Source organism: Dipodomys merriami, unplaced genomic scaffold, assembly GCF_024711535.1.
Source record: "Dipodomys merriami isolate MVZ:Mamm:240054 unplaced genomic scaffold, mDipMer1.0.p SCAF_24, whole genome shotgun sequence".
Lineage (NCBI taxonomy): Eukaryota > Metazoa > Chordata > Mammalia > Rodentia > Heteromyidae > Dipodomys > Dipodomys merriami.
Window position 1 is genome coordinate 14,496,348 of NW_027203826.1, and position 12,938 is coordinate 14,509,285.

The 12,938-nt window shown below is 38.8% G+C and overlaps 1 protein-coding gene across 1 annotated transcript in view; it reads left to right on the plus strand.

Moving 5' to 3' along the window:
• The first annotated feature begins 2,712 nt into the window (after nucleotides 1-2,712).
• The window catches only part of Grem2 (gremlin 2, DAN family BMP antagonist), a 95,144-nt gene continuing 84,918 nt past the window's right edge, over nucleotides 2,713-12,938 (plus strand). Inside the window, exon 1 of the mRNA XM_070034270.1 lies at nucleotides 2,713-3,346. The gene's annotated coding sequence lies outside the window, so the exon portion shown is untranslated. The remainder of the gene's footprint in view (nucleotides 3,347-12,938) is intronic.

Sequence of the window (12,938 nt, forward strand, 5' to 3'; positions counted from 1 at the left end):
TGCTGTAGGATAGGAAGAAAGCAGTCATACTAACTTCCAATAGTTTCAGCAAACCTCTAACAAGTTACTTTTGTACCTTACGCTTTTCCATCTGTGGAATCTAGAAAATCTTACCTAGGAGTCTGTTCTTTGTTGGACTTTTGAGCTCCTTAAAAAAGTTCACAATAGGCTTCATGGTTTCCCTCATTTGTAATAACTAGAATATGCCTATGATATTCTTTGTAGGGGATCACAGTATCCAAATTGCTAAGTGTGTAAGACCATATATAATGAAGCATATCAAAATGAACTCCAAGAATTGGAAACAAGAGGTTCTTATTATGCCCTGAATGTAGTTATTTCTATTTTTTCATTCTACCCTCTGTCTTGTATATAAGCTTATCTGATGCATAGAAGGGAAAAGGAAGCACAGAAACAGCAGGAGAAAAGATGAACTAATGCAACAATGATACCTACTAGACACTATGTTGGAAACAAACTTTTAGAACTTGATGGAGGGGAGTGTGGAGTAGCAAGTGGGAGAAAATGAGGGAGGGGTAACAGTGTTCAAAAAGAAATGTGGGGAGGTGGGGAGGGAAGGGAGGGTAGGGGAAAAACAAAGCAGGAGGTAACAATGCTCGATAGAAATGTACTCATGACCTTATTTATATAACTGGAACTCCCCTGTTCATCACTTTTACAATATTTTTTAAAAGAAAAAATAGACATTCATAGGTAATGAACATGATCACAGTACTTTATGGACATGTGTGAACCTGGAACAATGAAGCTTGTTGAGATTGATTTGGGTAAGGGGTGGGGAATGAGGGAGGATGAAGGGTAAATCTGATCCAGGTACACTGTTTGTATAGATGGACTGATATTCCCAAATTAAATAGCCCTGTACAATTGATGCTAATAAAAATGTGTTTAAGAAACTCATTGTACTCTATATTTTAAAGCTTTATGATGATACTATTAATTTTTAGTTGTTTACCTGTAGGAAAGGTTGTTAAAGTGATCCTATCATATCAAGTTGGACTGTGGTTAGCAGGAACTGGCAGCCAAATTTGGTTTTGTGCTGCTTTTTTTGTTATTGTTGTTAATGTTAGATGATATTAGGGTGGCTCATTTTGTAAAAGGCAATATATTCATATGATCTGAAGAGAAATCAGAGTATGGGGCAGCTGGACCATTTGGTAAAAAGATTCCATTTTAGAATACTTAGAATATCCAAGTAAGAAAAGAAAGATAAAATGTTTGGTGATAATTGCAAAAGCTAATTACAAATTTCTATGATGTCATTGAAAAACTTGCTATGACTTGTCAAGAATCCAATTATTATAAACCTAATATATAAATGGGGATCATGCAGGACCAAATCATTGTTAAGCTATGATCAAAATCTAAACAGAGCTCGGTGATTTCCAAAGCAATGGCAACTTGTCAAGAATAACTGTGACTGAAATTTCCATGAATGCCAGAGAAACTAATTTGCAGAAAAGGCTAAAGGAGGATCTGTTTTACAAAACATGGTGAAAGGTGAGATTTTTTTCCAGCTAAGCATCATGGGAGACCTCAGGAACCTTTTCTTGTATTCTTTTTCCAATGAGGAGCCAAAGGTTTATAGTCCCTATTGAGTTATAAGCACCTTTATCAGCTGAGTTTAGAAGTCTTCTCTCCAACATGACACCAGGAGTCTGTCCAGAGACAGGGCGCTGATAGAACCCACCAAGTTCACAGAACCCAAGAATTGGTATAGTATCCTTTTCCATGTTCTTTGGATATAGAGGAAGCTGATTTGCATTAGAAATCTCTGTATTGAATAAACACGACTAATCAGAAACTGGTAGTGCATGCCTATAATCCCAGATACTCAGAAGGCTGAGATCTGAGGGTCACAGTTAAAAGCCATCCTGGGCAGGAAAATCTGTGAGATTCTTATCTCCGATTGGCCGTAAGAAGGGAGAGAGGAAGAAGGAGAAGGAGAAGGAAGGAAGAAGGAAAAGAAGGAAGAGGAGAATTAGGAGGACAAGAAGGAGAGGAAGAAGATGAAGCAGAAGCTAAAGCTAAGGGACAAATGGTAAAATGCCAACCTCGAGCAAAAGAAATCAGAGAGATGGTGTAAAGGCCTCATCTAAAAAACAGAGAGAGGAAGTGGTGCTGTGGCCCAAGTGGTAGAGCACTCGACTTGAGCTGAAGAGCTTAGGGACAGAGCCCAGGCTCAGAGTTCAAGCCTCACAACCAACCAAAACCAAAACCAAAACAAAAGCAAAAAGTAAAAATAAAAAATAAAAAGACCAGGCAGAGCCCTGAATTCAAGGAGGGGGAGGAGGTAACCATAATCTAGCACTAGTTGGAACAGAAAACAAATACAAACAATGAGCGTTTTGCACTGAGTTCATTGAAGATTTTATTAAACTCTCACTTGGGTTATTAGGGTCCGCTTGCTTTTAGTTTCCCTGACCTCAATTATTCAAAACAAAAGGAGCCTGGCTCTGTGTGTGTGTGTGTGTGTGTGTGTGTGTGTGTGTGTGTGTGTGTGTGTGTGTGTGAGAGAGAGAGAGAGAGAGAGAGAGAGAGAGAGAGAGAGAGAGAGAGAGAGAGAGAGAGAGAGAGAGAGAGAGAGAGAGAGAGAGAGAGAGCATGTGTGCGCTCGCGCGAAGGTTCTACTTATCACACACAGGCTTTCTGCATTCCTCACATTTCAAACCCATCTACCAAAGGGGGAAGAGGATTTGAAGGGAACGAGTGGTTTTTGCGGGTTCAAGGGATTGAGAATTTCTCTACATAAACAAGAAACGTTTGGATTGGAAGTCTGCTAACAAAAATGTTAGCGCTGACCACAAGGTTGTAAATCCACAGACTGGAAGGAGGAAAAGAGAAACACTGCGAGCGACTGAAGTGTGTGTGGCTGCAATGTTTGTGGGTTAGATGAGAAACCAGTGCTGAGTGAAAGGGAGAAGGGGAGGGGGGGGGGGTGGCTGGTGTGATTTGTTTAGTATTCAGAGCCAATAGAAATCCCAGACTGTGATAATATCCCCACGCAGCGCCAAGAGCAGCCAGAGCTGTCTCCTGACTCCTTCCACATCTGCAGGCACAGCAGCCCGAGCCGGGGCTGGTGGTGGTGGTGGCCAGGCACGTTCTGTCCTCCCGGAGCCCTGGCGCACTTCACCCTAGTCTGCTGCAACCCGCTGCAGACCTGCTGAAACTGCAGCCAGGAGAGAGCAAACTTACATCCCCCAGGCTGTGGACTGTGTTACCGAGAAAGCAAAAAAAAACAAAAAACAACGAGGGGGCACTGATAGAAAGGACGCCAGGAGGACGAGGAGAGGAAGAGGAGGAGGCTTCAGCACATCTTTTGCAGGTATGCAGCTTGCCACCACTAACCTGACTCAGGCATGGTTTCTGATTTCTACCTTCACATGGCACTTAGAAGGAATTGGACTTTGTTCTGTGGCCGGTCAGCATAAAACCCTGGGTGAGTGTATTGCCTGGCCATCCTAGAGAATTACAACGATCAGTGCGCCCGGTTTTTTTTTTTTTTTTTTTTTTTTTGAGGACACAAGGTTTAATCACCTCTTGGATTGTGTGTAGGTGTAAGGCAAAGACCTTAACCTTGATCTCGAGATCTCTTTGTTTTCATTAACCACAGGACTTACAAGCTGCCTGCAATCTGTAAATAGAATCGCTCCAGGTGATCTTCACTAGAATGGTGACCTGTAGCTAGTCAAAGGGCATGTATTGTTTAGGTAGCAGTCTTTGACCATTTCACACCTACCTATCAGAGTGATATTCTCCCTACAGGAATAGGCAGCACCGTGGAGTTGGGCAGGGTTTTTATTTTGAATGGTTCTAGCCAAGGTGTACTTATTATGCTGTGGTTGAAGAAGGAAGAGAAAGGTGATTGATATCTTTTAATGTGATTATCTGTGACTTTTTCTGTGCATGCATGTTATTTTTACCTTGTCTTATGAATTGAAGACACTTGTATTTTGCACCTTCAGATAAGAAGAGTTTCAATCTCTTACATGCTACCATGTTAAAAAGTTATGGATCAATTGGAGGCAGCTGAGGCTGGAGGATTGTGAGTTCCAGGCTAGCCTGGACTATGTAGTCAGACTGTTATTTTTAAAAAATGGAGACTTACTTAGTACATCCTGTCTTGTTACACCTTTTAGTTTTGAGGTGTAAGATTTTTGAAGCTATTTATTTTTCTGTGATTTCATAGGTTTGACTCAGAATTTTAAATATGATCATATAACAATTCTCCACCTAACCCCTTTTGATTATTTGTGACTAAATTAACATTGTTTAAGTACTTTAAGCCAACCAACAGAGATAGAATAAATGGTTAAAGACTTGCCTTGCTTCAGACAACTCTCATGTACAGTTGTTATTCAACTGCTGTGAGATGCTATCAAAGCTCCTTTTAAAAAATTTTTAATGTCCACCCTGAGTCTTGAACTCGGGATCTCGGCACTGTCCTTGAGTTCTTATACTTAAGACTAGTACTCAACCATTTGAGCTACAGCTCCACTTCTGGCTTTTTGGTAGGTAATTGGATATAATAGTCTACCCAGGCTGGCTTTGAACCATGATCCTTAGATATCAGCCTCATGAATAGCTAAGATCAGATGTGTGATCCACTGGCACCTACCATACCAAAACACAGCTTATTGTTTGCACAAATAAGGATTGTAGTTCAAGAAGAGAATGCAACTTAGCAGGTGTGTGCAAGGCAATCAAGTGTGGTATCTTAAGTCTAAATGGCACTCTTAATGACTTCCCTGTAGATCATATCCAAACCATTCATCCATGATTCACAGTCAATTCATGACTCAGTGGTACATAATTTTTCAGAACAATTCTTATCCCAAGATATGTGCCTGACCAAACGAGATAAGGGAATTTTAAGGAAGGTATTTGCTCCGTGTATTACTATGCAGAATTTATGTTGATCTGATGTGTGTGTGTGTGTGTGTGTGTGTGTGTGTGTGTGTGTGTGTGTGTGTATGTGTTGGTACTTGGGCTTGAACTCAAGGCCTGCTTGTTGTCTTTTAGCTTTTTTGTTCAAGAACGGTGCTCTAGCTTCACTTCCACTTTTTTGGTGGTTAATTGGGGATAAGTCTCTTAGATTTGTCTCCCTGGGCTGGCTTTGAACCAGGATTCTGAGATCTCAGCCTCCTGAGTAGCTAGCATTACATATATGAGCCACACAGGTTCCTGCCTGAATTGTTTTAAATCAAATCATTAAGTTTTTTTCATAATTTAGGGAAATACATGGGATCCTGAAAACTTTGAGATCGTAAAAACTTTACATTTTGGGACCATGAACTAATGTGAATAATAATTCAACAGGGTATTTTTAAAAATGTGTCAAAGAGTAGATATGGCAAGTGATTATGAATATTACACTTGGGAGAGGATATTTTAATGTCATAGATGAATTTTTTCTCCTTTTATATCACAAAAGAAATAACTGATAAAGCATTTGCTAGTCAAAAAATACAAAATAATTGATCCAGCAAATTCAAAGAGTGGTTGAAAGGACAGTTTCAAATTATTTATAAGCATGCTGTAATTTCTATCACTGCAAAATCAGAAGTAAATTGTGACTTGTTTCTCTTACCAAACTCTGAAGCAGTATTAGATATGTTGGCACTGACTGAACAAGTATGAGTCCGAATATATACCTTGTTTAAGCTGAGGCATTGATGACTTTGCAAAGATAAATCTAAACAATATTATTCATTGTTTTGTGCTATCATTTTTCTATATGAAAGCAAAAATGCTCATTCTCTACAAATTGTAGTAGATATGGGTCTCTACATCTTCAGGGTATAAGTTCGGGAAAGTTTAAACAAAGTACAGGTCCTTAAATCATTTTAAAGTAAATACTCTTTCCTTAGTCTTCTTTTGATTCAAAAATGTTAGGCCCTGAGTTCTTGCTGATATTGAAGGGACTAGCCTACCTGACTTGCTGCTTTTTCACTCCAGTGTTTTCACAGTAAGTATGCCAGATTGCAGGCAGACAGAATCTGACGATTAGGCTTCTTTAGGTATTTAGGAGATGAGGAATGAATTAAGTCAGGGAAAATGCACCTGGTTTTGGGTTTAAGATTCACACAGGACTAACATGTAAGGCAAATTGCTAAAAGGGAAGATGTGCATAGACACACAGTTCCTTTTACTTGTTTGATTCACTGTCTTCTCTCCTTTACTACATAGTTCCCTTGTCTTTGAAACAGATGTGTTTACCTAATATGTAGAATCAAATCTGACCAAGTGTCAGGCTAAAATAGTGCTCAGATCATTCTCTGAAACACTGATCCACAACTTCAGTGTATTTCCCACTTTACTACTTCCGATAGGGAAGGTCTTTCTGAACGGCAAGACTATCAACAGGATCCAGCTCCAGGTGGGATCTGCTTTGTTGAGGAGTGCCAGTGCCATGTGAGGCTACTAATGTGGAGAATGAGAAGGTTGAACAACTGATCTGAAGCAGCAGATATAAAATGAGGGCATCTTTAACTATGTGTCCAGGAATCAAAGAGAAAATTAATTTATTTCTCCTAATCATCTTTAGTTAGTATGTATCTTAGTATATATTTTTGATGATGTTGAATATTTTTTAATGAAGTCCTCAGTGCTCACTGGTACATCCCACACAGGTGTAGGATTGAAGTGAATATAGTTGATGGGCTGACATTGTTGTGCATGTGGGCCAGTAGGGGGCAGCATGCAGCTCTGAGAAAGTCAGGGCTTCTCCAGGGGAAGGCTCCGGGACTTCAATTGGCTTAGCAGTGCCTCTCCATTATGATGTAGTCTCGTATCCAGAAAGCACAGTGTACAGTCTTAAGGCATACGTCATCCAGGAGGACTTATTTCCAGTTTTTCTTCCAGAATGACTACTCTCTGGCAAAGTAAGGAAAGTAACAACCTATTTAAGAGTGAACTCAACTTTATTTTCTTTTAACTAGCCTCACTCTTTGTTCAAGCAGTCTTTTTCTTTATCTGTCAGGAGATGGGTGAGAAAAAGGGATACAGAATACAGAAAAGAGAAAGAGGAAGAATGGGACTTCCTGGGTTAGCTATCCAGGGGAAATGCTTATGTACTACTTTATCAGTAAGCATGCCCTTTATTTTAAGAATATCACAAATGTAAGCTAAAGAACACAAGATCTATTTTGTACACTGGCAATCAACTGTACCTTCAGTATACTAACAAGATAGCTTTCAAAAAAAACACAGGGCTGTAATAGCTTGTCTGATTGGGGTCCACAGTCTAAGATGTATACTGAACAAGTACAGCCATGAGTCTGCCTCTTAGCAGCTCAGAGATGGTTAACCTAGTTCATCTTAAATCTAAATCAAGACACCCATATTCTGATAGAAAAAAAAGAGTGATTAAAAGTAATTTCTGGGTTCAAGATATTAGCTTCAGATGCAACCTTGTCTCTGCTGTCTTTGGTTCAACTGCCATACATCTTACCACTGAAGATGTGGGCTTTATGGGACACAGAGGGGTCTTTGAAACCATCTGAAATCCTAGATCAATGGTATCTGTCGATTAAAAAAATGCAGAGACAAGAACGCAAAAATTTGGGATGGATGCTATGGGGAAAAGAAAGTCAATTTTTTTTTGAGGCATGAGTATATATATTTTTAATGTTTTTGGTTTGTTTGCTTTTTCCCAATCCTGGGACTTGAACTCAGGACCTGGGCACTGTCCCTGAGCTTCTTTTGCTCAAGGCTACCACTCTACCACTTGAGCCACAGCATCACTTCTGGCTTTTTCTGTGTATGTGGTACTGCAGAATTGAACCCAGGGCTTCATGCGTGCTAGGCAAGCACTCTACCACTAAGCCACCTTCCTATCCAGCGTGAGTATTTTTGATGCTTTGGGGAAACGGTTCCCAGGAGGCCCAGGCCAGTGTCCATCCACTGTTCAGCAGTGTGCTTGCATGAATGAGGCCTTGAGTGTATGGATTCCTTCTTCTCTGGGGCCACGGCACTGTACTGGAAGTATGGTATCCTTGAATCAAGGCAATGGATGTTTTTTTTTTCAGGGACAAAGTCAATATTCTTTGTGTCTGGGAGGAAAGGGAGGTCATTGTGCCTCCCCTGGCTCAGCCAGGTTAGCATGGGCTACACTCCCAGCTGTGGACTAGAGTTATGCCCCAGAACTGGGAAAGCCTAGGTGGAAGGTAGAGATTCACCTAGCATCACCATGGTAGCAGACACAATGCTCTAATAGTAGACTATTAACAAAGAAGAGAAACAAGTCCCCAAAAGTGGGGAATAAATTTTGAAAGTCTCCATGGCTGTTTTTCTCTTTCTATGGTAGCATTGCTTAATTCTTCTCAGATCACCAGAGAAACTCCAACTTCTCTTCCCCTTTTCAGATTACCATCCATTTAAAACCATGTCCAGCTGAAAGGAAAGGGGATAAAAATGACATAGATTAGCTTCTAGTATTCAGGCAGATAGCAAAATCATCACCAGGAGGCATACCCATGTGCATGTACGATCCATTCATAGATAAGGAATGCAAACGACTTTGAAACAGAAGTTTTAGGGAAAAGTCCTCTTGTACGGGAACTTTTGAACAACATGAGGCCTAGAAAACAAATATTCTCAGATATGATTTTGATGACATAGATTAGTGGCAGTTCCAAGCTAAAACTTTCTTCTTCTTTAATTTATTTAAACAGTAAAGGGGAAAAAAGGAACATGCTAAGCAGACTAATACTGGACTAGCTTGTATGAAATGCTAAATTGACTTTGTCCATTACAAACATTGTCTGCATTAAAAATAGTATTCATCTAAACTCTGCAGCCTTTTCTAAGTGAAAATCCATCTTATCATCTATGGGGAAAACTAGTCACCTCTGCCTGCTTTCATCCAGTTATAAGTTCTAATTAATGCACTCTATCTTTTGAGTACAGAAATAGTGTTTTGGTCATAGTTACTAAGTATAATGAAAAATTGTAAATAAGAAAATATAATAAATAGAATAGTTAATAAGCACAAATATAGTATGACAGCATGACCAAAAATTCTAAAATGAGATTTATCTAATGAATGTTTTGCAAGGAATCTCATTTGTAAGTGATCTTTAATTTTCCCTTACTAACATTTTTTAAATTAAGATTTTTTTCTAACATTTATTAAATGCACAACGTGGGCCTAGTGCCGGTGGCTCACACCTGTAATCCAGCTGCTCAGGAGGCTGAGATCTGAGGACTACAGTTCAAAGCCATCCTGGGCAGGAAAGTCCATGAGACTCTTATCTCCAATTAACCAACAGAAAACTGGAAGTGGAGCTGTGGCCCAAGGGGTAGATTGCTTGCCTTGAGCCAGAGTGCACAGACAACACTCAAGCCCAGAGTTCAAGCCCCATGACTGACCAAAAAAAAAAAAAAAAAAGCACAACATGGGCCAGATTACAGAATACAGTTCACTCATATAATCTAATTTAGTCTCCACCACCACATTGCAAGCTGTAAATAAAGTTCATTATAACTATAACATTGGATACCTACAAATACAACCATGCACCATGTACTCATTCATAAGAAAAACATTCAGAAGTTACCTAGATGTCCTTTCTTTTGTGGAATAATAATAAAAGTATATATATATATATATATGATTGATAGATTATTAATTGATTTAGATTTGTAGTCATAGGAATGCATTTAATAAAATATATACATACTCAAGTTTATGCACTATAAATATATGAAGCCAAAAATATCCTCAATCTTACTACTTGAAAGAAAATAGGCCTGGGTCAATTTTACTCCTGTGATAATGGCATACTTCATGAGGGCAGGAAAAATTTAAAAATGTGTGTGTGTGTGTGTGTGTGTGTGTGTGTGTGTGTGTGTGTGTGTGTGTGTGTGTGTGTATGCACAGCTCCACTTCTGACTTTTCTGAGGTTAATTGGCGATAAGAATCACATGGACTTTTCTGCCTGTGCTGTCTTGAAACAATGATCCTCAGACCTCAGGCTCCTGAGTAGCTGGGATTACAGGCTTAAGCCACCAGCACCCAGTAATTTTACAAAAAAATTTTAGTGATGCTGAAATGTGAAACTTCATATTTACATACATATGTCTTTACCCTAATAAAGAATAAAGAATATGGGAAACACATTTAAAAGCCAGTCAAGGATTACACACTGGGAATCCTAGCATTTGAGAAGCAGACATCAGAAGATCATGGGTTTGAGATCAACCTGGGGCTACCTAGCAAGTATCTGTCTCAAACCAAAGCAATAAATACATAAATAAATCAAGTAAACAGGAACATACATTTAGTGTTTTCCTTCTCTGGATAAAAATAATAAAATATTTAAAGGAAACAGTCTATCAACATGCTTTTGTTTCACAGAATCAAATCATTTGGGGCCTTTGTTAACTTAGATGCCATCATTGTATGATCATGAAAAAAGTGGTTTCCAAAGAAACTCTGACAAGTTGAATTTATACCTATTCTGCAAAGTCTAGTCTCTCCTCTGTTCATTCTTTATGATGAAGGATTTGAATCATTGGGTTTCATCCCAGCCCTTAACATCAGGTCCTGATCGTCCCTTGTGTGAAAATGTCTGGCTTGCTCAACATTTTATAAGCATTCATCTAATCTATAGAAAACTTTGAACTAATATCCTTCCTATCCCAATTTCACAGAAGTGAGTACTAGTGTTTAGGGCTTTCAAAAAGCAAATGGCAGAACTGACTTTCACATCCACCTTCTCCATCTGGTTTCTAATATGTTGTACTTTCATGCACTTATTCACTCATAGGTATTGAGAAGATGCTACATGTAAACTATTGTGCAAGCTTGTAGGGGGTGATTTGTGAAGAAGACAGTGTACCTTAGACAACTCAATATCAGCAGGAAAGAACAAGAATAACCAACAATCATAATAGCGTTTGAGGGTAATAATAATCTATGACACTCTGACACTACAGTATCATTTTGCCTTAATTTAGACAATTTAAGTCTGATCATTATAACAACAGCTAAAATATTTTCTTTGCCTCATTTCAGATCCTTTCTCCTCCTCTGCTTTTATATGTTTTTATTCTTCCTCATACTTTTCCGCAGGTTTACATCTTTCACTAAATGTTAAGCTCGTGCTTGCTAACCAGGTGTTCTAGCATTGGAATCTTCTTTAGTATTCAGCATGGGAGTGGGCAGGCAGGCTGAACTGCAGTGGTCCTTCTATCGATGCCTCCTGCAAAGATGGAATGGCAGGAACATGTCACCACACTTGTCTTTTATCTATTGAGATGGGAGGAAGGGTCTCAGCCACTCTAAGCATAGGCTAGCTTCAAACCTTGATCCTTCCGAGTATCTAGACATAGAAGCCGATCCTTATTAATCTTTCATTTCAGAATTGGTCCATGATGAACTGTACTTGATCTGCATCTACAGAGATCTGGCAGCACCTAATTTAGAGCTTGGATTGGAGACTGTTGTTTATCTGTGGGAAGACTGTCTCCAAATGCTTTAAACACACACATCTAGCAGTAGTGAAAGAAGTGACAATTCTCTCATCTATTCTGGAAAGGGATTTTTTTCCCTTTTTTGTTTCATCACAGATCTCTTCTGCCTTTTTAATTGTTTAAAAAGATCATTTTAGAAATGAAGTCCAATTACCATCAAAAATCAGTGAACTCCTTTTTACAAAAGGACTTTATGACTGAGGTTTTTAAAAATTAAATCAATTATTTTATTCTGTTTTTTTGGTTGGTCATTAAATCAATTATTTTATTCTATTTTTTGGTCGGTCGTGGGGCTTGAACTCTGGGCTTGGACGCTGTCCCTGCACTCTTTAACTCAAGGCGAGTGCTCTACCACTTGAGCCACAGCGCCACTTCCGGTCTTCTAGTGGTTTTTATTGGAGATAAGAGTCTCATGGACTTTCCTGCCCCGGCTGGCTTTGAACTGTGATCCTCAGCTCTCAGCCTCCTGAGAAGCTAGGATTACAGGCGTGTGCCACTGGCGTCTGGCTTAAATCAATTATTTTTATAGGATGTTTTCTCACATGAAGGAAAACTTCATTAGTAGAGGATGCTAGAGTGTCTGTAAATTTATCCTTTATACCCATAGGAGTCTCCAGGCTGGTCAGAATAATCTAGAAAACATATCTACCTTTCTAGATTCACTGTTTAGTTTAGAAACAACAACAAAAACAATAAATCCTGCTCGTGAAGGAAAAAGTGTTAAGGCTACTGAAAATTCTGGGAAAAGTGTCACTGTTTTTAATGGGAATCTTAATGTAAAAGAAACAGAAGAGTATAAGCAGACTTACTATGTGTGATGTTTAAAGGCAAATCTTTTTTCATTTTTCTTTCAGACAGAGATTTACTATGGTGCCTTCACTGAGCTCCAAGTGAAAGCTTTGTGCCTCATTCTTTAGAATAGGATTTCAGTCATGTTGCACCACACCCAGTTCAGGGAACAGATTAAAATATAAATCAAAACCAAAATAACCTCTCTCTAATAAGAATTTCATCTTTCTTTGGGGGGGGATCTAGAAGAATTGAGGAGACTCTATGAACTTGAGTGGGAAAAAATTGCATATTGCATTTTACTATAATTGGAAGTCATATTCCTTCTTGAGATGGCTGTATCAAACCACAGTGTGTGTCACAAATAGAAGGAAAACTGTTTTAGTATCATATTGCCATTGATACAGATGTCTCAAAATATCACTGTGCTTCCCAATATTTCAAAATAATGGTAGTTAGCTTACTTGCATCTAAAATCTATTCTTGGCTGCTTTATAGAAATTATATAATTCTTTGTGTGTGTGTGTGTGTGTGTGTGTGTGTGTGTGTGTGTGTGTATGTGTGTGTGTGTGTGTGTGTGTGTGATTTACTTATAGTATATAATTCATGAATTTGAAAAACATTTGAAGCAGAATATTTAGGCTTCATCA